At 40.7% G+C, this 23319-nt stretch overlaps 1 non-coding gene across 1 annotated transcript; it reads left to right on the top strand.

Moving 5' to 3' along the window:
- Positions 1–19873: 19873 nt before the first annotated feature.
- On the top strand, positions 19874–19980 carry LOC120072430. The gene has a single exon (XR_005480489.1). It is a non-coding gene; the product is annotated as a small nucleolar RNA R71 (small nucleolar RNA).
- Positions 19981–23319: the final 3339 nt, after the last annotated feature.

Consider the following 23319-nt stretch of genomic DNA (forward strand, 5'->3'; position numbering starts at 1 on the left):
GATGAATGATACACACATACACAAGGTGACCACATACTATCATATCCTATTTCTAGGGTGCATGCGATGCGTGATAACAAACAGAACTTATGTCTAAGTTTCTATCTCTTGCTTATGCGGTTCTAATCTGACTCTCTCAAGCCTAGATTCTAATCTGACTCTCTCAAGTCTAGATTCTTTCTTTAGACTACTCTCTCAAGTATCTCTAAAGGGTGAATGACGCATACATAAGACAAGATGATCGCATAAAGTGTAAATCTTAGGTCATGCTAGCTATATACTTCTCAACCCATTCGGAAATTTAGCTACTTATGCGAAGTATGGAAAGATTGAACGTAAGTTGAAATGAGATTTACATTGTCAGTAAATTAAATGCAGAATACAGAATAGTAATAGAATGTAGATATAAGAAGCTCGGTAGCAATGTCTTGCTTCCCGTGGCCTTTTACACTGTCTTTTCACTCCACTCTGCCCAGATGAATATCCTTGCTTTCGCAAGTGTTGGCCCTCTCTCCTTTTGTAGCGCTTCCCAGCAGTCTTTCGAGTTATCTGGGAATGATCACTCGGTGTCTTCTTCTCTTGGCTCATCTCCATCTAAGTGTAAGTATGACTATGAACAGACTAACGACTCTCTATTTTGTATATGATCTTTATTCTATATATGGCGATCTCCTGTTAACGATGGTGGCCTTCGATAGTTATAGAGCTCAAGGTGAAGAAGCTTTTCTCTCTAATGATTGCAATGATGGGTGGTCATTAAATCTCCTGCTCTGATGCGCCGATTAATGGTCACCAAAAGTTGAGTGTACTTGCTACAGTGTTTCTTTAATGGCTTGTCAACTAAATTCAGATTCGACCATCATCAGCTTTCCGTCTTATCATGATTTATTATGCTTTCACCTTGATGCGTCGTCTTTATGCGGCCACCTTCTTGAGCAACTTCTCGCGATTGCATACAATCGCATGACTTTGCGATCGCAATCTTTGAATGCGTGCGGACACCTAATTCCTAATTTTACTTGTGCCAACACATTTTTCATACACAAAATAAGTAAATTAGCTGCTTTTATGTGATGGGCTCATGCGATCGCAATTTTCTCAGTTTAACGCTTTTGGACATGATTTTATATATTTTTACCGTCGCATTCCCTCATTGTTTTACTTATTTGTACTGTAATAATGTGCATTTCTACCCGTTATCACACCCCCAAATTTAAAACAATGCTTGTACTCAAGCATAAACTAAAGATTTTCTTTAAAGAACCAACCGCCTTTTCCCTACCTAGATTTCTTGAGGTGCCTTATTCAAATTTTATGAACCAAAATCTTCTTGATTTCTATCCTGATCTCTTCCTAAAATATTTCTAATACTTAGGGACCGCAAGTTTAACCTTCAAAAATACTTTACTTGTTTCCAGAACATCGCATGATTTATTTCAAAACCTTTTTTTTCAACCGGGGTATTTCCAAATGATTTTTATCATTGCGTAGTTTGGATATTCTTTTTGTGACCTTACGCTGATCCAAGTGCCTAGCCTTCTTTTTGGCTTGCCCCCATGGGTGTCATGCGAGCATCCAACTACGAGCACGATGCTCTTTCTCAATCTAAACTCATGCCCATTTGGCAGCGGAGTTGCGATCACTTGATTTATGCGTTGATCACGATTCCTACCTTCGTTTTGGCTTGCCCCTACAGGTGTCATGCGAGCATCCAACTATGAGTAGGATCCGATCTCAGTGTTATGATTTTTTTTTAGTGGAATTTCTAAAAGTAGCAAGGTTGAAAATAAATACTAGCACACCCAAATTTATACACAACAATGTCCTCATTGCTGATAGACTGAAGCAATTCATGTGATGCTCTTAGGAAATTTTGTAAAAATTGTTTTGAAAGAAAGTTGGTGGACCACTAACTTTTAGAAATGTTTCATGAATTGACTTTCTTGAAATTAAGTTGATTCTAGTACATGCAATGAGAAATAAAGGCATGAGTTTCATCATTGAAATCATAATTGGTATGAGGAAGAATGCGGTGACTAAATAAAGTAATCAAAATCTAATGATTGTGCCAAACTTAAAGAGGATGCGATAATAAAATTAGCAATATTAAAATGTGGTATGAGAAGTGCAAAATTGGAATAAAAGAGTTGAAGAAAGATACAACCCCCAAATTTACTTTGTTGCCCGCATCATCTGTGATCGCATCCTTCTTTGCGGCGGGTTGATTTCTCGATTGCGATGGGCTGATCGAACTGGTCGCGTGTTTTTAGGCTGTCTCTTATACACATCTAGATGTGTATAAGAGACAGTCCTAGCTTGCGGCGGGTTGATTTCTCGATTGCGATGGTTTGATCGAACTGGTCGCGTGTTTTTAATTTATCGCGTAGCTCCACTGCAATCGTTCACTACGATCGTTGCTAAAAATCAAGAGGGTAAAAAAGTATGAAAGACAGAGTTGATAATTTTAAAGAGTAGTGTTTGTACAAAAAGGTAAAGTAAGTTCATGAAATAAAGATATCAAAAGGATACTTCAAAAAATTGCGTCCTGATGAGTTTGTATCGTATATTAGCACAGGGACTACTCATTTCTTCTTTAGTCAGGAATTCCTTAGGTCCACGGAGGTTTTCTCGCAATGCAAGTCTCCTTCGTGATACATCTTGTCTTTTTGCCCGTTGACCTTAAATGCACTGGTCCCTTCTTCATTGGTTAATTCGACCGCACCGTGCGAGAATTCTTCTTTGATTACAAATGGTCCGAACCAGCATGACTTTAATTTTTCGGGAAAAAGTCATTGCCTAGAGTTGTATAACAAGACCTTCTGTCCATCCTGGAGATTCTTTTCGCATAGTCGTTTGTCATGCCAACGTTTTGCGCATTCCTTGTAGATCTTGGCATTTTCATATGCTTGAGTTCTCCATTTGTCTAGCTCAAGCAACTAAAGTTTTCTTTCCTCCCCTTCAGTCTTCAAATCAAAATTGAGCTTCTTCACTGCCCACAGTGCCTTGTGCTCTAATTCCAGCGGTAAGTGACATGCCTTTCCAAACACCAACACATATGGGGACATTCCTATAGGTGTTTTATAGGCGGTCCTGTATGCTCACAAGGCATCGTCCAGCTTCATGCCCCATTATTTGCGTGAAGGATTCACCACCTTCTCTAGGATCAGTTTGATTTCCCTATTAGACACCTTGGCTTGGCGTTTGTCTGTGGATGATATGTGGTGGCGACCTTATGGTGGATATTGTACTTGAGTAGCAGTTTGTTGATGACGCCATTGACAAAGTGGGAGCCTTCATCACTTATTATGGCACGTGGGGTGCCAAAATGAGTGAAGATGTTTCTTCACAAGAATCTGGAGACTATCATCGCATGATACCGCTTCAACCCACTTGAAGACATAATCGACGATCAACAGAATGTACTTGTGACCATTTGATGGTGGAAATGGTCCCATGAAGTCTATGCCCCACACGTCAAAGAGTTCCAATTCTAATATAATATTCATTGGCATCGCATTCTTCCATGAAATTTTTCCCGTGCGTTGGCACTTGTCACATCTCATAGAATAGTCTCGCGCATCCTTGAATAGAGTTGGCCAAAAATACCCGCTTTGTAACACTTTTGCTACTGTGCGTTGGCCTCCAAAATGTCCACCATAAGGTGAGTCATGGCATTGGGAAAGTATGCACTGATAAGCAATCTCCGGTACACATAGTCGCAAGATTTGGTCTGACCCTCTGTTATAAAGATTCGGCTCGTTCCAATAGTAGGATTTACATTCATGCATAAGTTGCCTCTTTTGGTGGGCTGTGTAATTTTCCGAATATTGCTCACAGACTAGGTAATTGACAACATCTGCGTTCCATGGTGATTCTTCAAGTTTGAACAGCTACTCATCTGGAAAGGTTGTGTTCACCTCCAACTTATTGCGGTCTACTTCTGGATTCTCTGATCTTGATAGGTGGTCCGCAACCTGGTTCTCCGTCCCCTTGCAGTCAATTATTTCCGTTTTGAATTCTTGGAGGAGGAAAACCCATCAGATTAATCTCGGATTTGCATCTTTCTTAGTCATTAAATATTTGATTGTCGAATGGTCGGTGTGAACTATCACTTTGGATCTCAACAAGTAAGCTCTAAATTTTTCTAGCGCAAAGATCACCACAAGTAGCTCCTTCTCAGTAGTAGTGTAATTTACTTGGGCAGGGTTCAATGTTCTACTCACATATGCGATGGGGTATAGCATTGTCTTTTTCTTTTGTGCTAACACTGCCTCATTGCATAACTGCTAGCATCGCCTAGTAGCTCAAATGGCTTTATCCAGTCCGGTGCGATCAACACAGGTGCAGTAATTAATGTATTCTTTAGTATTTTGAATGCGTTGAGGCACTATTTATCAAAGTCAAAAGTTCTATCAGCCTCTAGCAATGCACTCAATGGTCGAGCTATCTTCGAAAAGTCCTTCACAAAACGACGGTAAAATCTTGCATGTCCTAGGAAACTTTTGACAACCTTCACATTTGCTGGAGGTGGAAGCTTTTTAATGGCCTCGATTTTCACTTTATCCACCTCCAGCCCTTCCTTGGAAACCTTGTGCCCGAGTACAATACCTTCTTTCACCATGAAGTGGTACTTCTCCCAATTCAGCATAAGATTTGTCTCTTCGCATCTTCTTAATATCTTCTCCATGTTGTTCAGACAGACTTCATACGTTTGCCCACAAACCGAGAAGTCGTCCATTAAAATTTCCATTGAATCCTTTAGATATTCGAAGAAGATAACCATCATGAACCTCTGAAACGTGCTCGACGCATTTCATAATCCGAAGGGCATAGGACGAAAAGCAAATGTTCCGTATAGGCAGGTGAATGTGGTTTCTCTTGGTCTTCAGGAGCGATCATTATTTGGTTGTAGCCCGCATACCCGTCCAGAAACCAAAAGTAATCATTTTCTGCTAGGCGGTCTAGCATCTGGTCAATAAAAGGCAAGGGGAAATGGTTATTCTTCGTCGCCGCATTAAGCTTGCAGTAGTCCATGCAAATCTACCAATCAGTGACGGTCTTCATTGGTATTAATTCATTGTTTGCATTTGGGACTACCGTAATTCTTACCTTCTTGGGCACACATTGCATGGGGCTGACCCACGTGCTATCGGCGATTGGGTATATGATGTCTGCATCCAACCATTTAATTATCTCCTTTTTCATAACCTTCTTCATCACAGGGTTCAGTCTGCATTGAGGTTCGATAGACCCTTTTTGGTTTTCTTCGAGATGTATCATGTACATGCAGTATGTTGGGCTGATTCCTCTTATATCTGCTAGCGTCCACCCGATTGCTTTTATGTACTTCTTCATGATGCTAAGTAGCGCATTTTTTTGTTCTTCTTGTAGCATAGAGTAAATTATCACAGCAAAGTTTCATTTTGCCCTAGGAAAACACACTTCAGATGACTTGGCAGAGTTTTTAATTCCACGGTAGGTGGTTGTTCCAAGGAAGGTTTTTGTGTTTTTCTCTCTTCATTCAAAGTTTAATTTTCTTCTTTGTTTGCTGGTAGAATGAATTTATCAATTGTAACTATGACATCCTTCAACTTTCCCTCTGGATGAACTAAGGACCTATCCGTAAGCTGGAGAGTCACCTTGTGGGCGTCAGCTGCCTCACATTCAACTGTCTGAAGATTGAAAGGGGCATTGAATTTATACTGGCCTAAATGTCCCATAGCGCTAGACCGATATGGATCCCGCCAATTGAGCACGGTATCATGAAACTTCCTAGGTCGTGCATCTTTGGTGGGATTATAGTGTTTGACTCTTATGTTAATGCCACTGTTGCGAACTTTCCTGTGCTTCTTTTCTTTGTCACCATGTCCTAAAAAAACTTAGCATATTTTGGCATTTGTTCTATCGCTTTTGTAAAAGGGATGTTGATGTGTAACTGTTTTAACATTTCCATGAAGTGATGATACTGCACTTCATCATTTTGCTTCTTTTTACGTCTTTGTGGGAATGGTGGCAGTTGTACCTTCACGGTTCTTTGTTCTATAGGCTTAGAAGTGGACGCAACTTCTGGTTCCATCGTCTCAGGCTTTTCTGGTTCATTCTGTGTCAATAGGTTCTTGGATTCCATTGCAATTGGATTAGTCCTACTTGGCTCCTTCTTTTCTTTCGCTATTGTCTTTCCAATTCGCAATGTCACGACTTGAGAATGCTCCTTTCCTATGTTCCTCGGGTTGCGAGGGAGCTCAGTTGAGCTCGACAACGTCTCTTGTGGTCTACATTTAAGATCTCCCGCAATCTGTCCTATTTGGATCTCCAGATTGTGAATAGAAGTCGCCTTGTTCTGGAGGACCATTTCATTCTTCTCAATATACTGCTTTAATAGACTCTCTAGAGAAGAAGATGGCAGTGCTTGCGAGTTGCTGGCTTGATGTTGCGGTTGACCATTCGTTCGCTGGAAAAATCCTGGCGGTCCTTCTTTTTCTACCATAGGTTGATAATATTGTTGTTGATTATTATTCCACGCGAAGTTGGGATGGGTTCTCCACCTGGGGTTGTATGTGTTAGAGAAAGGATTATTCTTTACGAAGTATACTGACTGCGGGTTCCTTGGACATTCTTTAATCAAATGTGAATCTCCAAAAGTAGCATAACTCGTGCTCGTTTGTTCAATTGCGTTGACCTGCCCTCTTTGCATTCCAGGACTGTTGATTGTGATGGCTTGTAACAGATTGATCATCGTATTCATTTGGTTCTGTAGAGATGCGATGGCCCTATTGTTTATGTCACCTTCTCAAATTTTTAGTCGTTGTTCGCTTTCTCGCCAATCTTTGTGATTCTTTTATATGAAATCAAGGATATTCTTCGTCTCATCATAAGTTTTGTCAAGCAAACCACCAGCTGCTGCCGCATTGGCAGCTATCTACGATGCAGGGTTCAAACCGTGATAAAATATCTCCATCTGGAGAAAGTCTGGTAAACCGTTGTGTAGACAATCTCGCACCAACCTCTTAAACCTCGCCCAGGCATCGCTGAACGATTCATCAATTTCCTATTCAAAATTTGTAATCAACTTCCTCCTTCTTGCATTCTCAGTAGGAAGGAAGTATTTCTTCATGAACTTCTCTACAACTTGTTCCCACGAGGTTATCTCCCGTAGTTCGAGAGAATATTCCCATTTCCTTGCTTGGTTGCATAACGAAAATGGGAACAATGTTAGTCGAACTTCTTCAGCTGAGATGTTTAGGAACACAAAAGTATAAGAGATTTTCATGAAACTCCGGAGATAGGCGTGTGGGTCCTTGATGCATTATTTTATGCGATGAAATAATGGAGTGGTATGCGAGGATGGAACATGCATTGAGCATGCAAGTTTTCTCAGTAAGACCCACTGAGTTGCCTGGTAAGCCCAGGGTCGAACACAGGGAGTAAGGAAGACAATATGCGATAGTAATTTTAGATCACTTTGAGGTAACAATTAAATCAATGGTTTGGTTGGTTTGTTGTTTATTATAAAAAGTATGCGGCGGATTTGAGAAAAGAGTAATTATGCGACAGATGCACTGAGTATGCGGAGGAACGGTTTGAGAAGGTCTTGAATTAGTATTTCCCGAGAATGCGTTCAAGCTATGCGATCATGCTACACTCATGCGATAGCAAATCATTTTCCAATGCAAATGCGATAGCTCCTAATTTTAGAACGCATGCGATGAATGCGATAATGTCTATAGAACTTATTCCTAAGTCTCTACTTCTTGCCTATGCAATGACGATGCATACTAGGACAAGGTGACCGCATACAATCATGTCTTATCTCTAGGGTGCATGTGATGCGTTAATAGCAAACAGAACTTATTCTTAAGCTTCTATCTCTAGATTATGCGGTTCTAATCTGACTCTCTCGAACCTAGATTCTAATATGACTTTTCCAAGCCTGGATTCTATCCTTAGACTACCCTCCCGAGTATCTCTAATGGATGAATAATGCATACATAATACAAGATGATTGCATAGAATGAAGATCCCAGGTTATGCTAGCTAAGTGCTTCTCAACCCATTCGACAAATTTAGCTACTCATACGTAATGTAAAAAGAGTGGATAGATATAAAGATGCAATTTCCATTTTATAAATAGGTTCAGAGTACAAAATGACAATGGAAAATAAGGGTAAAGAGCCTGGTAGCAATTCCTTGCTTCACAAGGCTTTTACACTGTGTTTTCTCTATTCCGCCCCAAAAGATGTTCTTGCTTCCACAAGAGTTGGCCCTCTCTCTAATTTCGACGCTCCTGGCACTCTTTCGAGTTCATTGGGACGATCTCTCGGTGTAATCTCCCTTTACTCGCTTCCGCCTTCTAAGTAAATGAAAAACTATGAACAAGGCTAACTTCTATCTATAGGGTGAATTCTGTAAAACTAAACGATCTCCTTCACTGAAGGTGGCCTTCGGTATTTATAGAGCTTCAGGGTGAAAAGCTTCTTCTCTCTTATGATTGCACTGATGGGATGACATTAATTCTCTGTCTGATGTGCCAAATAATTGTGACCGAAAAGTTGAGTGTACTTGCTACATTAGGTCATTAACGACTTGTCAACTTAATTCGGAATCGATCGTCATCAGCTTTCTGTCCCATCGCAATTTATTAAGCTTTCACGCAGATGCGCCCACCTTGATGCGCCGGCTCTATGCTACCACCTTCTTGAGCAGATTTTCGCGAACGCAAACGATCGCATAGCCTTGCGGTCGCAATCTCTTATGCGTTCGGACGTTAATTTCTTCAGATCGCATTTCCACCTTGCGGCAACGCATTTCCTGCATAAAATACATAAGTTAGCTGTTTTAATGCGATGGACGCATGCGATCGCAATGTTGTGAACTTAGTGCTTTTAAACGCAATATTGTATATTTTTACCATCGCAATCCTGCATTGTTTTATAACTTAGCACTGTAATAATGTGCATTTCTGCCCGTTATGATACCTCCAAATTTTAACAATGCTTGTCCTCAAGCATAAGTTAAAGATTTCCTTTAGAAAGTCGACCGCCTTCTCTTTCCTAGATTTCTCAAGGATGCCTTATTCAAATCCATGTACCAAAATCTTCTTAATTTTTATCCAGGCTTCTTAAAATATTTCTAAAATTTAGGGACCACAAGTTTAACCTTCAAAAAGACTTTACTAGATTCCAGGGCATCGCATGATTTATTTCATAAAAACATTTCCAACTTGGGTGTAATCAAATGATTTTTATCCTTGCGTATTTTAGACATACATATTTATATATATATATCTTCTTTCTTTCTTTGACCTTGTGCTGATCCAAGTGCCTAGCCTTCGTTTGGGCTTGCCCCCACGTGTGTCATGCGGACATCCAACTACGATTAAGGCGCTCTTTCTCAGTCTAAACTCATGCCCATTTGGCAGCGGAGTTGCGATCATTTATTTGTGCGTTGATCACGATTCCTACCTTCGTTTTGGCTTGCTCCCTCGTGTGTCATGCGGACATCCAACTACGAGTACGATCCGATCGCAACGTTATGATTTTTTTAACCTAAAAATAGCAAGGTTGAAAATGAATACCGCACCCCCAAATTTAAAACGCAGCAATGTCCCCATTGCTGAAAGATTGAAAGAAGTCATGTGATGCTCTTAGGTCTAGGACGCATGTGTTGAATGCAAAAGTGTCTATAGAGCTCATCCCTAAGTCTCTACTCTTTTCCTATGCGATGATGCAAAATGCATAAAGGCAAGGTGACCACATACAATCATATCCTCTCTCTAGGATGCATGCGATGTGTTGATAACAAATAGTGCTTATTCCTAAGCTTCTATCTGTTGATTATGCGTTCTAATCTATCTCTCCCGAGCCTAGATTCTAACCTGACCTTCCCAAGCCTAGATCCTGTCCTTAGACTACCCTTCCGAGTATCTCTAATGGACAAATGAAGCATACATAATACAAGATAATCGCATAGAATGAAGACTCCCTAGTGGTGCTAGCTAAATGCTTCCCAACCCATTCAACTGATTTAGCTACTCATGCGTAAATAACAGAGAGTGAATGTCACACCCCACCTCAGACTACCCTCCGAGCATGGGAAAGGGCGTGACCGCAGCAGTTATCAACCCTTTCGTTGACACTTACTGCCTGATAACTCTGATACCAATGTACAAATTAAACAATCAACTGATTGAGTAGGTCCATTTTATTACAACAATGTAGCATTTATATAACTCCAAGACTTAATTACAAGTTTACAACAACTGTAAAGCCCTTTGGGATTGTAACTGTGGCACGTGGCAGACCTTGACCTTAGCAGCACCCTGGAACTCCTCACCTTTCGCTACCTGGGGGGGGGGGACTTAAAACATGGAAAACATGAGCTATAAAGCCCAGTGAGTGGTGCCTTTAGCTAAACAAATAATTTTGTCAACAGAAATATACTTTTGGAAAGCAATGCATAGTCAACAAGAACATTACCACAAGTTCGATATTATTTTCCAACCAAACCGCTGGACAATCCCCAACTCGACCGCTGGTTAAAACAATCAATCCCAACTTGACCATTGGTTATCACATAATAAAAACATCCCCAGTACTTTCACACGTATACTAAGACAACAACAATTCATGTGGAAACTTTCCCTGTACCCTATTATCCCGCCAATGTGCACATCGACTATTTTCCCGCTAGCTATGCTTAGGTAACTTGACTATATTTCCCGCCGGTCGTCACCGACTATCATATCCTGCCGATCGAAGTTGACTATATTTTTCCACCAAGTACCCTTTTCAAGCATGCTAGCTATATATCCCGGGTACAATTTCAGTCTCCAAAACAAACATACAAGCAATATCTTAACAAGCGTAGTAATCAAATAAACATATATCCCTGATTATGCCAATTTAACATTATCCCCTATATATATTTACCTATATATCGAAAATACATCAACAATACAACACACAATAACCACTCACCTTGGTTGGTTAGGAAGTTTTCTTTTCGAAGTTCCTTCGGTTTCCTTGGTTCCCTTTTGAATCCTAAATTCCAAATTCAATTATCAGCCTATATTACTCATAGTTACAGACCTTATTTTAAGGTACTTCCTTCTGTAAACATGTTCTAAAATGTCTCAGGAAGCTTATCATAAAATTTTAGCTCATAAATCTTCGTGGTTTGGCCGGAATCATCAAACAATCAAGATTGGCTCAGCTTACCCGATAGCCTGACCCTTCTGCATTTTTCTCAGCTTCTAGCCTTATCCCTTGGAGCTTATTCTTCGGCAGCCCGACCCTGAAGACTAGACTTTCAGAGCTTTTAGGTGGCTTTAGAATCACTCTAAACGCACGAGTATTCTTGGAGAACTCCTCTTCACAAGTTGATGCTGTTTTCCAAACTTCATTGTCCACTGTGTCCCCCTTCTTGGAATATCTTAACCAATGCATGGTCTTACCATCAATGCATAGCCTCCTCCCAATACAATCTTCTTTATGTCCTTTGAAGAGTATTTGAGTTCTAATATGAAGTCTGTGGCCCTATTTATATGCGTCCAAGATTGCTCCACGGTTGACACCTCCTACTTGGCTGCATGTCCAAGTGTCTTTTCTTCACACCATCAATGCATTCTTACATCAATGCAAGCCAAAGTGTCTTCTTCTCCTTTCACCAACGCATAGCCCTCAACTTTTACATGTCTTTTTATGTATCCACCTCTTTTACTTAAGGCTTAAGAATTCCTCCTAAGAAGCCACAAGTCTGGATGACATCCTCGATATGAGCTCATCCTTCATATGCGTCCACAAACCCTTGGATGTTCAATGCATAGTATGCCATCAGCGCATAGTTGGCCATCAACGCATAGTCTATAATCAACGCATAGTGGGTCAACAATGCATAGTATGCCATCAACGCATAGTGTATCACCAACACATGGTTTATCATCACCACTTGGTTTTCAACTCAACACCATCACATCTTCTACAACGCAACCCAAACTCACTTATTTTGTCAGTGCAAGCCTTAACCATCGCAAGAGCCAACCACTATGCATCCAACCCATATCATCACATGGCCTATGTTCAATGTATCCATCATGCAAGCCATCTTCAACCTCCAACGCATAGCAAGGTCGCACGACACCAACGTATGGCCTCGCTCGTCCGTATCGACGCATAGGTGCTTGGCTCGACCGCTGGCGTCGATGCATAGGCGTTTGGCATGGGCGCTTGACATGGGCGCTGTGCATCGATGCATGCCATCTTCCAGTGCCTGCCTTGCCCCACATCCTAACTTACCCCATGCATCCTTGCATGCCCGCGTTCCACCTCTATGCATCACCCTCGGCTACCTTCCTTCAACCACATACCACCCTTCAATGCATCCATTGAGCCTAATGCATTGGTCTAACCTCCAAGGCATGCGTCACTCCCATTTCAACTTCTCCCTTGGCCCAATTAATCTCTCCAGGATCTTATGGCCAATGCATGGCAATGCCTAGTCCAACACTTAGTCAATTTTCATCAATTTAAGCTTAACTCAAAGCTACTCAAGGAAAATCTATTTAACACTTAGAAATTTCCTTCACTTCAACATAGGATTTAACTCTCACTTAGTTAATTTCCTTAACCAGCTGCTTAAGTAGGAAAAATGGAAATCCGAGTTTCATATTTACTTCCCCCTTAAGAAAATTTCGTCCTTGAAAGTTACTCGAACTAACTCCGATTTAAGGTTCCACAACAACTGCTGTTGTAATCTCTTATAACCTCGTCCATTACCACACTTCCACTATGCTACTCTGATATCAACTTTTGTTAGTTTGTCCAATAATACCTTACCCAGCCATCTCTAAGCTAGATGTTGAATCAAACTATCTACAATATAACTTTTCTATCTCAAATACTAAATGAGAATAACTTAAATTCATACTTACCTTCCTCGGTAGATCTTCAGGTAGCGTTGTGAGTTCCAGCTCCGGTTGCCTGCTAGGTCATGCCACTTCTGCCATTCCTCTTGGTCTACCTTGACTAATTTCTTATGTTTCCTTCTAAACCTTTACTCTACCACACTTCCCTCTGGTTTTACTAAATTCAACCCTCAGGTTTTGAAGAACATATACTTTGATACCAAACTAGTATCAACTCACCCTTCAACTTTCCCAGAAACTTATGCTTTGATAAAAAGCCAATATAAACTAATTCCTCAATTGTCCCAGAAACTTATGCTCTGATACCAAGNCAAAATGCATAAAGGCAAGGTGACCGCATACAATCATATCCTATCTCTAGGATGCATGCGATGCGTTGATAACAAATAGTGCTTATTTCTAAGCTCCTTTCTCTTAATTATACGTTATAATCTGACTCTCCCAAGCCTAAATTCTAACCTGACCTTCCCAAGCCTAGATCCTGTCCTTAGACTACCCCCGAGTATCTCTAATGAATGAATGAAGCATACATAATACAAGATAATCGCATAGAATGAAGATTCCCTAGTTGTGCTAGCTAAATGCTTCCCAACCCATTCGACAGATTTAGCTACTCATGCGTAAATAACAGAGAGTGAATAGATGTAAACATGGAAAACATGAGCTATAAAGCCCAGTGAGTGGTGCCTTTAGCTAAACAAATAACTTTGTCAACAGAAATATACTTTTGGAAAGCAATGCATAGTCAACAAGAACATTACCACAAGTTCGATATTATTTTCCAGCCAAACCGCTGGACAATCCCCAACTCGACCGTTGGTTAAAACAATCAATCCCAGCTTGACCGTTGGTTATCACATAATAAAAACATCCCCAGTACTTTCACACGTATACTAAGACAATAACAATTCCTGTGGAAACTTTCCCTGTACCCTATTATCCCGCCAATGTGCACATCGACTATTTTCCCGCTAGCTATGCTTAGGTAACTTGACTATATTTCCCGCCGGTCGTCACCGACTATCATATCCTGCCGATCGAAGTCGACTCTATTTTTACACCAAGTACCCTTTTCAAGCATGCTAACTATATATCCCGGGTACAATTTTAGTCTCCAAAACAAACATACAAGCAATATCTTAACAAGCGTAGTAATCAAATAAACATATATCCCTGATTATGCCAATTTAACATTATCCCCTATATATATTTACCTATATATCGAAAATACATCAACAATACAACACACAATAACCACTCACTTTGGTTGGTTAGGAACTTTTCTTTCCGAAGTTCCTTCAGTTTCCTTGATTTCCTTTTGAACCCTAAATTCCAGATTCAATTATCAGCCTATATTACTCATAGTTCCAGATCTTATTTTAAGATACTTCCTTCTGCAAACATGTTCTAAAATTTCTCAGGAAGCTTACCATAAACTCTTAGGTCATAACTTCTCGTGGTTTGGCCGGAATCATTAAAACATCAAGACTGGCTCAGCTTACCCGACAGCCCAACCCTTCTGTCTTTTTCTCAGCTTCCAGCCCGATCCCTTGAAGTTTCTTCTCAGGCAGCCCTACCCTGAAAACTAAACTTTCATAGCTTTCAGGTGGCTTTTGAATCACTCCAAATGCACGAGTATTCTGGGAGAACTTCTCTTTCTAAGATAATGCTGTTTTCCATACTTCACTGTCCACTGCGTCCCCTTTCTTGGAACATCTTGACCAACACATGGTCTTACCATCAACGCATAGCCTCCTCCCAATACACTCTTCTTTATGTCCTTTGAAGAGAATTTGAGTTCTCATCTGAAGTCCTTGGTCCTATTTATATGCATCCAAGATTGCTCTACGACCAACATCTCCTACTTGGATGCATGTCCAAGTGTCTTTTCTTCACACCATCAACGCAAGCCAAAGTGTCTTCTTCTCCTTTCACCAACGCATAGCCCTCAACTTTTACATGTCTTCTTATGCATCCACCACTTTTACTTAAGGCTTAAGAATTCCTCCTAAGAAGCCACAAGTCCGGATGACGTCCTTGATATGAGCTCATCCTTCATATGCGTCCACAAACCCTTGGATGTTCAACGCATAGTATGCCATCAGCGCATAGTTGGCCATCAACGCATAGTTTATAATCAATGCATAGTGTAATCTTCAACGCATAGTGGGTCATCAATGCATAGTGTATCACCAATACATGGTTTATCATCACCACTTGGTTTTCAACTCAACACCATCGCATCTTTTACAACGCAACCCAACTCACTTACTTTGTCACCGCAAGCCTTAACCATTGCAAGAGCCAACCACCATGCGTCCAACCCAGCTCATCGCATGGCCTATATCCAACGTATCCATCATGCAAGCCATCGTCAACCTCCAACGCATAGCAAGGTCGCACGACACCAATGTATGGCCTCACTCAGCCGCATCGACGCATAAGTGCTTGGCTGCATCGACGCATAGGCGCTTGGCCGCATCGACTTACCATGGCTCGCTCGGCCGCATCGACGCATAGGCACTTGGCACGGCCGCTGGCGTCGACATATAGGCGCTTGACATGGGCACTTGTCTCCGACGCATGGGCGCTTGACATGGGCGCTGTGCATCGGCGCATGCCATCCTCTAGTGCCTGCCTTACCTCGCGTCCTAGCTTACCCCATGCATCCTCGCATGCCCGCGTGCCACCCCTATGCATCACCCTCAGCTGCCTTCCTTCAACCGCATACCACCCTGCAACGCATCCATTGAGCCTAATGCGTTGGTCTAACCTCCAAGGCATGCGTCACTCCCACTTCAACTTCTCCCTTGGCCCAAGTAATCTCTCTAAGATCTTATGGCCAATGCATGGCAATGCCTAGTCCAACAGTTAGTCAATTTTCATCAATTTAAGCTTAACTCAAAGCTACTAAAGGAAAATCTATTCAACACTTAGAAATTTTCTTCATTTCAACATAGGATTTAACTCTCACTTAGTTAATTTCCTTCACTAGCTGCTAAAGTAGGAAAAATGGAAATTCGGGTTTCACAGTGAACAATAGAGAAGGAAATTCCATTTTCATAAATGAGTTTGAGTATAAAATAACAATGGAAGATAAAGGTAGAGAGCCTGGTAGCAATTCCTTGCTGACCGAGGCTTTTACACTGTCAATGTCTATTCGATTCCAAAGATGTTCCTGCTTCTGCAGGCGTCTGCCCTTTCTCTATCCTTGAAGCTTTCAGCGCTCTCCCAAGCTTACTGAAATGATCTGTCAGCACAACCTTCTTCTCTCGCGTCGGCCTTGAAGTAAAGAAAATCTAAGAACCAGGCTAAACTCGTAAGATGGCCCTTTTATGAAGGATGCCCTTGGTATTAATAGAACATCCAGGGTGAAAGTCGTCTTCTCTCTCATGATTGTACAGATGGGACTACTTTAATTCCTGACTGATGCACCGAATATTTGTCACCGAAAAGGTGAATGTACTTGTGATCGTTATCGGCTGTCAATTTAATTCGGATTCGACTTTCATCAGCTTTATGTCCCATCGCGATTATTAGCCTTTCACCCAGATGTGCCCCTGTCTCTTATACACATCTAGATGTGTATAAGAGACAGTGATTGTACAGATGGGACTACTTTAATTCCTGACTGATGCGCCGAATATTTGTCACCGAAAAGGTGAATGTACTTGTGATCGTTATCGGCTGTCAATTTAATTCGGATTCGACTTTCATCAGCTTTATGTCCCATCGCGATTATTAGCCTTTCACCCAGATGTGCCCACCATGTTGCGTTGACCAAGTTGCGGCAATCCTTCTCGGGAGAATATTTGTGAACACGATTACCGCAAAGGCTTGCGGTAATGCTGTGCTCGACCAATGATTTCCTATTATCGCAATTTCTGCCTTGCACCATTGCATATTCTACACAAAAATACAAAAATCAACTGTTCTAATGTGATAAATGCATGCGACCGTAATATTATGAATTTGATGCTTCTTGGACGCAATTTAACAAGTTTTATCAATGCAAGCCAACATTATTTAAGAACTTAGCACTATGATAACGTGCATTTCTGCCCGTTATCACACCCCCAATTTAAACAATGTTTGTCCTCAAGTATAAGCTAAAGACTTCCTTTAGCAAGTCAACCGCAATGTCGTTTTCCTAGATTTCTCAAGGATACTTCGTTCAAATCCTATATACCAAAGTTTTCTTAAGCCTTATTCAAGTCTCTTCTTGAAATATTTCTAAGATCTAGGGATTGCAAGCTTAACCTTCAAAAGGACTTTACTAATTTTCGGAACATCACATGATTTATTTCAAAAATAAATTTTTTTCACCGGGGTGTTAAATGATTTTATCCTTGCATATTTCTTGTCAATGTTATTTTTTCTAACCTTGCGCTGATCCAAGTGCCTTGCCTTCATTTTGGGTTGCCTCCACGTGTGTCATGCGGACATCCAACTACGAGCAATGCGCTCTTTCTCAGACTAAACTCATGCCTACTTGGCAGTGGAGTTGCAGTCATTTATTTATGCGTTGATTCTGGTGACTTACTTTGGCTTGCCCCCACGTGTGTCATGCGGACATCCAACTACGGGTAAGTGCCTTCACAACTTAACTCATATCAACATGGGTTTCCCATTGCGTTGACAGTGGAGTTGTTATTCTCAAGTTTTTTCCTTCTTTTTTTCTCTTCAAAATAGCAAAGTCGAAAATAAATACCTCACCCCCAAATTTAAAATGCGGCAATGTCCTCATTGCCAAAAGATTGAAATAAGTCATGCGATGTTCTCAGAAAGTTTCGTAAAGAGAGTTTGAAAGAAAGCTAGCAAACCCCTAACTTCTAGAAATATTTCATGAGGTGACTATCTTAAAGTTAAGATGACTCTAGTATATACGAAAGAAATAGAAGTATATTTTTTCATCATTGAAATCATAATTGGCAAAGAAACAGCATGCGGATCTTACTAAATTTATCTATGTCAAATGATTGCGGTAATCAAAGAGGATGCGGTGATAAAACTGTTAAAACTAACATGCGATGCGATAACACAAAATTTGAAATAAAGATAAGGAAGAATACACCCCCAAATTTGTGCTGTCGCCTGCATTGTGTATTGACGCATCCATCTTTGCGGCGATCTATCTTCTTTGGATTGCGGTGACAGAGTGAGATAATTTGCTGATTCATGTAACATCTTCGTAATCTTGTGCCTTAATCGTTGTAAGAAAAATAGAGAGAGGGTCAAATTATTTTAAACCAAGCAAAATTCATTATCACAATTTCCCACCGATTTTTTTTTTTTTGTAGAGAAGTAAGAACGATGCTAGTAACAAAAAGGTAATTGCGATAATAAGTAACGAGATGATAAAAGTTCATGAAGTATTTGATGCAGGAAAAGGATATTCAAAAGGATTGCGTCCCTGATGAGGTTGAATCATATAATACTTAGGGACCACTTATTCCAGGCTGGTTTGTTCACCTCTATGGTGGCTTTTCTCTCTTTTCTTTGTCCTTTGGGATTTTTACTGCCTTAATTCAGAGTTTTCCCCCATGAATGCTCATTACAATTTCCCCTTGCGCACATCAATTTGAGCGCGACCGGTTGAAAGGAATGGTCGTCCCAATATGATGGGTGCATCTTCGTCTGCTTTATAATCCAAAATGAGGAAGTCTGCCGGTAGGATGAATTTATCGATTGAAATTGTGCCATTTTTCAACCCTCCTTCAGGATGTATTCGAGATCTGTTTGCGAGCAGGAGAGTTTCCTTTGTGGGCATAAGTGTGCCGACATTCAATTGTTTAAAGATTGATAGCGACATTATGTTTATACTTGCCCCAAGATCGTCATGCTTGGCCACTGTAGGTCCCTCTGATAGAGTATGGTATAGTGAAGATTCCTGGGTTGCCCATTTTAGGTGGGATCATAGCATTTTGCGCTGCAGCCACTATTGCGATCTTTTCTTCCTCATTTTGTTCCTTTTTCAATCTTTGCAGAGTTATTGGTGGTTGGACTTCTTCTGTCTCAAGATCTAGAGGCTTAAGGGTGGATGCAACTTCAGGGTCTATTTTCTTGGGCTTCTCCAAACTATAGGTCAACGGGTCTTTGGATTTCACCGCATTCAAGTTGGTCGCAATGGGTTTCTCCCTTATTTCCGCAGTCATGTTGTCACTTAGCAAGGAGACTGCTAAGCATTGTTCCTTCCTGTTACCTCCAACATTGCGAGGGAGCTCAGTTGAGCTCGGCAACACTCCTTGCGGTCTATTTTTTAGCTCGCCTGTAATTTGTTCCATTTGAATTTTGAGATTTCTAATGGATGTAGCATGATTCTGAAGCACTGATTCGTTTTTCTCAATGTATTACTTCAACAAGCTCTTTAAGGACAAAGATTGCGGTGGTTGTGAGTTGCTAGCTTGGCTGTGCGTTGGACCGTTGTTTTGCGGGAAAAATCCATGTGGCCTTCCTTTTTGTGCCACAGGTTAAAAGCTTTGTTGTTGATTTTTCCACGCAAAATTTGGGTGGTTTCACCACTGGGGGTTATATGTATCAAAATAGGGATTATTTCTCATGAAACATATCGACTGCGGGTTTGTTGGGCATTCTTCCATCGGGTGAGCATCTCCGCAAATGACATAACTTGCAGTCGTTTGAGTAATTGTGCTGACCTGCCCTTTCTTCGCTCCCGTATTATTAATTGTGATGCCTTGTATCAAATTCATCATCGCAACCATTTTATTTAGCAGGGATGCGATGGCCCCGTTGTTTGCGTCATTATCTTTTATTCTTAATCTTTGATCGCTTTCCCGCCAATCTTCGTGATTTTTGGAAATGCGATCAAGTATACTCTTTGCCTTCTTATATGTGTTATCGAGCAGACCACCAGCGGCTGCCGCATTGGCAGCGGTCTGCGAAGAGGGATTCAATCCTTGGTAAAAGATCTCCATTTGCAGGTAGTCTGGTAAGCCATTATGTGGACAGTCTCTTACCAGTCACTTGAACCTCGCCCAGGCATCACTGAGCGATTCGTCATCTTTTTGTTCAAAATTTGTTATTAATTTCCTTCTCTTAGCATTCTCGGTTGGTGGGAAATACTTCTTCATAAACTTTTCCACCACCTATTCCCATGAAGTTATCTCCCCCAGTTCAAGAGAATATGCCTATTTTCTTGCTTGATCGCATAAGAAAAATGAGAACAGAGTGAGTCGAACTTCCTCGGTGGAGATATTTGGGAACACCAAAGTGTTGCAAATTTCTATGAAACTCTAGAGGTGGGCGTGCGGGTTTTTGCCACGCCTTCCTCTAAATGCCTAGCAGCCTGGATCATCTGCAACATTATCGGATTCATTTCAAACCTCGATCCATCTAATGCCGACCTCATGATTCCTAGAGAGAAATCATAGAGGTTAGGAGACGCTTAGTTCTGGATTCCCTAGTTGTGCTAGCTAAATGCTTCTCAACCCATGCAACTGATTTAGCTACTCATGCGTAAATAACAGAGAGTAAACAGATATAGAGAAGGAAATTCCATTTTTATAAATTAGTTTGAGTACAAAATAACAATGGAAGATAAAGGTAGAGAGTCTGGTAGCAATTCCTTGCCGACCGAGGCTTTTACACTGTCAATCTCTATTCGGTTCCAAAGATGTTCCTGCTTCCGCAGGTGTCGACCCTCTCTTTATCCTTGAAGCTTCCGATGCTCTCCCAAGCTTACTGGAACAATCTATCAGCACAACCTTCTTCTTTCGAGTCCGCTTTGGGACAGAAAGCTGATGACATTTGAATCCGAATTAAGTTGACAGTCGATAACGATCACAAGTACATTCAGCTTTTCGGTGAAAAATATTCGGCGCATCAGTCAGAAATTAAAGCCATCCCATCTATACAATCATGAGAGAGAAGCTGCCGTTCACCTTGGATATTCTATAAATACCAGGGGCATCCTTCAGAAAAGGGGTTCACCATTCTTTAGTCAAAGTTTCATACGTCTTTGTTCATAATTTTCTTTCGTTTTAAGGCGAACGTGAGAGAGAGGAGGTTGTGCCAGCAGATCGTTCCGATAAGCTTGGGAGAGCGCCAGAAGCTTTAAGGACAGAGAGAGGGCCGATGCTTGCGAAAGTGGAAACATCTTTAGAACCGAATAGAGATTACAGTGTAAAAGCCTCGATCAGCAAGAAATTGCTACCAGGCTCTCTACATTTAAATTCCATTGTTATTTTGTACTCCACTCATTTATCGAAATGGAATCTATTTCTCTATATCTGTTCACTCTCTGTTATTTATGCATGAGTTGCTAAATTAGTTAAATGGGTTGAGAAGCATTTAGCTAGCACAACTAGGGAATCTTCACTCTATGCGATTATCTTGTATTATGTATGCTTCATTCGTTCATTAGAGATACTCGGGAGGGTAGTCTAAGGACAAGATCTAGGCTTGGGAAGGTCAGGTTAGAATCCAGGCTCGGGAGAATCAGATTAAAATGCATAAATAAGAGATAGGAGCTTAGGAATAAACACTATTTGTTATCAACGCATCGCATGCATCCTAGAGATAGGATATGATTGTATGCGGTCACCTTGCTTTTATGAATTTTGCATCATCACATAGGTCAAGAGTAGAGACTTAAGGATAAGCTCTATGGACACTTTTGCATTCAACACATGCGTCCTAGACTTAGGAGCATTGCATTTGCATTCGAAAATGACTTGCTGTGCATGGTGGTAGCATGATCGCATAGTCTGACGCATTCCCAAGTAACGCTAACTAAAGATCTTCTCAACCTGTTCATCTCATACTCAGTACATCTATCACACAACTGAATTTTCTCAAATCTGCCGCATTTGTTTATTCTCTCATTAACGCAATCAACAACAAACTAACAATTTATTTATTTGGTTACCGTAAATTCTTCCTAAAAATTACCAACACAACCTGTTTTCATAAGTCCCTGAGTTCGACCCTGGACTTACTAGGAAACTCAGTGGAATTTACACTTGGATTCCGCTGAGGAAACTTGAGTGCACGATGCAATTTCACCATCACATATCATCCACATTTCCACTTCATAAAATCGAGCATCACTTAACACTATGATAACGTGCATTTTTGCCCGTTATCAACTACTGCCATATCACTTGCAGCGCATGCTACCACTTCTACCCACTTGGAAACGTAGTCGACGGCTAACAGAATATATTTGTGATCATTCGGTGGTGGAAATGGTCCCATGAAGTCAATACCCCAGACGTCGAACAATTCCAGTTCTAAAATGATGTTTATGGGCATCGCATGTTTCCATGAAATATTACCCATGCGTTGGCACCAGTCACACTTTATCGCGTAGTCTCTTGCATCCTTGAATAGTGTTGGCCAATAATACCCACTTTGTAATACTTTCACTGCTGTACGTTGGCCTTCAAAGTGCCCTCTATAAGGCGAGTCATGACATTGTGATAATATGCGTTGGTGAGCAGCATTCGGTACATACAGTCGCAGAATCTGGTCTGACCCCCTCTTATAAAGATTTGGCTCATCCCAATAATATGATCTGCATTCATGTCTGAGCCGCCTCTTTTGGTGGTCGGTATAATCTTTGGGAAATTTCTCGCAAACTAGAAAATTTACCATGTATGCGTACCATGGCAATTCTTCAATCTTAAATAGCTGTTCATCTGGGAACATTGCGCTCACTTCTGACTGGTTGTGGTCAACTTCTGGATTTTCTAATATGGATAAATGGTCCTTAACCTGGTTCTCCATCCCCTTACGATTAATGATTTCCATATTGAATTCCTGGAGGAGGAGAACCCATCTAATCAATCTCAGCTTCGCATCTTTCTTTCATCAAATATTTTATCGCCGAGTGGTTAGTGTGGATGAGTGCTTTAGTTCCCAGCAAATAAGCTCTAAATTTCTCCAACGAAAATATTGTTGGATCGATATGGCAACCCTAGAGGGGGGTGAATAGGGTTTAATTAATTTTTTTTTTCTAAATTAACCCAATTAAAATAATTAATACACTTTTTATAAATAATAAGAAAAATTCAAATTATGCAACAAATAAGATGACAAAAAATGTGATAATTTAATTCTATCAAAATTTAGCAAATAAATAAGAACAAACTAAAACATACAATAAATTGCTTAAATTTATTGCAAACATAAAAAGAAAAGAGTTAGAGAAGAAGCACCGTAATTTTTATAGTGGTTCGATCAAACTCGACCTACTTCACTACTCAAGCGCCTCTTGGGAATTTGAATAAAATCTTTCCGACTCTTTCCACATATTAGAGCCCAACCGTTACACCACTGCTCCTTTTACGGGTTCAAAAGCAAACCCGATCCTTTCCACAGTTTATGATCAAACCGTTACAAATGTTGGAATTTTTGAAGAACACAATACGACTCTC

This window comes from Benincasa hispida, chromosome 2, assembly GCF_009727055.1.
Source record: "Benincasa hispida cultivar B227 chromosome 2, ASM972705v1, whole genome shotgun sequence".
Taxonomy (NCBI): Eukaryota; Viridiplantae; Streptophyta; class Magnoliopsida; order Cucurbitales; family Cucurbitaceae; genus Benincasa; species Benincasa hispida.